Below are 4,226 nucleotides of genomic sequence, written 5' to 3'. Positions count from 1 at the left end.
AGAACAACACCACCACACACCACAACAGTTACTGCGATCACAGGCAATCTAACCCCCTGTCGTCCAAGGGAGTGAGAAGAGATGCCTGGCTGAGACTCAGCGCTCCCTGGCCTGGGAAACAGAATGAATGAGATGTCCTGAGCTAGAAATCTCATGGGAGAGCTATGAAGAGCTGGGCATGATCTTTCTACCTTGAACAGAAAGGGAAAGCAGAAGTCAGTATCTGTTGCTTATGCACTGGCAACCTTTGAATCTTCATCTCATTCACCTTCTCATTTTCCTTGCTGGCAGCTGGAGGGGTAAGCCCACCGTGCCAGAGCTCTGCTATTGACAAGAGAGGCAGCCATGGATGTTGTGTTATCATAGAGTGGGAATGTGTTGGAATTGGCTTTGCTGTCTGAAATGAGACAGGTAGTGAAAGATAATAAGGAGAAAACCTTGCCTGATGATGTAAGTGAGATGCAGTTAAAATTAATATGAAAGCAAGGCCACAGACTTTGCATATTTATGCAATCACTTGTCTGGAGGATGTGGCTGTTATATTTAAATTCTGATATTTATTTTAACTGAGCAGAACTGAATGCCATCTGTACTCAGAGAATAAAGACAAAACAAGCCCATGTTGCTTGGCTGTGGGTTCTGTAAGCTCTTCTGTGCCATGGGGCTGTGGTGCACCGAGCATCAGTGGTGTTATAAGCCCCATGGGGTATTTAGGTGCTAGGAAAAATAAATTCAATAGTTGGCTTAGTGCTGAATTACAAATTCCACTCAGTGCCAAAGCTTTAATGCTGTTTATGTTTAAGGCTTGCTTTTTGGCTGTGCTGAAAAACAGAAGGCTTGGCTGTTGTTAGTTGACAAGAATTAGAAAGGTCCAGATCACTTGGAAACTCGAGGGTTGCAGTCTCACAAACAAAATTTGCTGCTTTTTAAAGATGTTAATATTGAAATAAATGCAGCCTTTATAGCATATTGTAACTCTATACTGCAGCACAGTGCCTTGTAGCACTTTTCTTGGCACTGCTTTAATAATAAAGTCTTTGATTCCTTCCCGGTTAGCTGATTGGTCTTGTTACAGTTACTCTAAAGTCTTCCATATTGAGATTCAGGTTTTGCTCCACAAGAGACTGAATGTTTCTGGACAGTGCATAAATAAATTACCTTCTTTCCTTTGAAATCTTTATCATACTTGCATGATTTGCAGGGGTAATCATGCATGTCATTATAAAGAGGTGATTGTATCTTGTACAAGTCAGTCAGCTCTCTGGTGCTGCAATATATTGGCAGCAAATGTCTGTAAGAAAGCTTCCATGAAAAATCTTGTTAAATGTGGGAGAAAACCCAGAAAAATATGAATTAAAGAAGAGACTTTTCAGGAAAATCTGTTTGTAGATTCATTTATGAACTCCACTAATGTGCTTTCTCAATTAAACAATGCTGCTTTTTTGTAATTATAGCCACGGAAAGACAGGAAAGGCACCAGAAATTTTGTTGAACCAGCTTTTATGAGCAGCATGTACTGTGGTCATCAAAAACACATGGATTCTATCAGTGTATGATTGGCTTTTTGACCTATGAGCAACTTGCAGTGCCTGAAAAAGGTCTGAAAGGGAATGCCTCACACGGCTGTGCCAAACTGCACATTCCTAACACGTTCTGAAAATCACCTCTCCTTTGGTGCAACAGGGACAATGCAGAATGATGTATTTCACAAATTATATTCATGTCCCTTCCAGCCACGTTCGGTGAAGGGGCCAAACGAGGCAATCTGCTGAGAGACGTAAACCAGCTTTCCTTGAAAACAATGGAGAACTTTACCAGAGATAGCAGAAGGCGGTCGGTTATTGTTGTGCTGTTTCTGCAGCCTTGGAGCCGTGCCCTGCTCGGCAGGATGACTGAGCTCCACTCCGAGAAACGCCTCTCGCCCTCAGGCATTTCCAGTCTCAGGTTGCAATGCGATAATGAGTTGTGTGGGATTGATCCTGAGAAATAAGAAAAAAAGAGAGGTGAACGCTTAATTTTAGGAAAGATGCAGCAAGTGAACTTGCCAATACAAAAAAATGTAGTTGGGAACAGAATGAATGAGAAAACGTTGTTTATGTGTTCAGTCTGCACAATGTGAAAACTCTAAACAATCTGGTTTTTCAGACAGGACATAAATGTAATTACCATTCTCTATAAAAGTACTAATATATTTATTTCTAAATCTAGCTTGGACTATACCTGGTTTTAGTTTTTCATACAAACTTAATACAAACTATAACTCCATATGTTTTTATATTACATCACTTTTACTCACAGTAGGTGAACAGCATTGGTGACAATTTACAGGAGCTATAAGCAGTGTTTTCTGAGTCACTGCTTCTTTTAGGAGGAAGCTTTCCCAAATCATATGACAAACTTCTTTTCCACCCCAATAACTGTCTTTGTCCTCACAACAACTCTTAATAAAATAAAAGAACTCTGTTGGTTTTTTTTTCCACAGTCACCATGAACACTCCTGTAACATATTATAACTTGGCAGGTAAACAAGCTGGGCTCCTGGTGTTGTGTGTGCTCTGCAAACACAGAAAACTAAGAGCCACCCTTCAGGAGAACCATCATGCACTAGGAAGGCCAGATGTCATTAATGGTTTGCTCTTTCTGACACTTGAAAATTAGACATAAGGTTAATCTTTGTGGACTATGAACCCACTTTTATAATTTTCAGTAATTTCCAGTTATGTCAGTTTATGTTATTTCCTCATGTAAAATGTTATATTTTGGTGGGTTTCTTTTATAGATTACAGGTGAATTAACTCTGAAAAATTTTCCAACTACCAGAGAACAATAAATTGAAACAAGGCAAACAACATTAGATTCAACTGTGCCAGAAAAAGAAGCCTAAATTGCTCTAAAAATTATTTAAAATATTTTTGATTAATAATTCACCCTGGTAGGTGAGATATTCTCTCTGCTCTTCAACTAACTGCATGCCCCTACAGAAAACTGAAATAGCCACTAAAGAGGAATAAATAAGAACCACAGAAAACAAGACAGTGAGGACATACTGTCAGTGAAGGTTTCCAACCCAAAATTTGGTTTTCTTTTTTATAACATTAGAAGTGCAACATGGAAAACAAGCACAGACTATTGGGTAGTGTTTGTACAAATGCCCTTTTCTCTATAAAGTCAGTTGTGCAGAATCCTTCTTGGTCTCACTGTAGAAGCTGACACATGATTAACTAGGAGTTAATTATTTATGAGGTTATGTTCTGCCCAGTTTCAGTCATACATGACACAGCAACACGTGCCTAATTCCTATATTTGATATGTCAGGCAATATTTAAATACACTCCCTTTATAGTGCTATACCGGTACGCCTAAAAATATGTTTAGTCATGCAAATAGTTGAACTTTGTTTTCTGTCTGCTGCACTGTTAAATCTCTAAGGAACCTGAGATGCAAATAAAGCAATATGCACTTAATTACAGAATCAAAGACAAATGTTGTTTGGATGGGACCTTTGGAGGTCTCTAGTCCAACTCTTTGCTCAAAGCAGCAACCACTTCAAAGTAATATCGGGTTGCTCTGCTTCTCATCCAGCCAAGTTTCAAAAATTTCTGAGGAAGGAGGTCATGTCACCATGATATTTTCTGAAAAATCCCTTCACCAGGATTTCTTCTCCTGGGAAGCTTCAGCTTCTCCTGTTTTGCTGCTTTGGAATGTGATTTGGAGATTGTTTATCCACCATGTGAATTGTTTTAATTTAATGACTCATCATGGTCCAGCTGAGTCGAGGCTCTGAGGAGTCACTGAGAGCTCTGAGGGTTTTTCTTTATCATTCTTGTGAAGCCTTCTGATGTATCCTTTCTATTTCTCTAGTATAGTTTAAGTATAGCATTCTTCAATATAATATAATATCATAAAATAATAAATCAGACTTCTGAGAACATGGAGTCCAATTCTCATCTCTCACCTTGTCCTGGGGACCTCACAAACACCACAGAGGTCACACTGGCTCCTTGGAGAACCTGCTGAAGTGCTTAATCATTCTCATGGTGAAAACATTTTTCCTTGTATTCAATCAAAAATCCCTTGCTGCAACTTTCAGCTGTTGTCTCTTGTGCTCCCACTGGATGCCTCTGAGTTCATGTTGCTCTTCTTTATGACCTCTCTTCAGGAGAATGGCACTTGGATTCTCCTTAGCCTTCTCATACAGCTGCTCTTCCCTTCAGCCTTCACCCATG

Source organism: Geospiza fortis, unplaced genomic scaffold, assembly GCF_000277835.1.
Source record: "Geospiza fortis unplaced genomic scaffold, GeoFor_1.0 scaffold351, whole genome shotgun sequence".
Lineage (NCBI taxonomy): Eukaryota > Metazoa > Chordata > Aves > Passeriformes > Thraupidae > Geospiza > Geospiza fortis.
Note: the sequence above shows the minus strand (reverse complement) of the source record.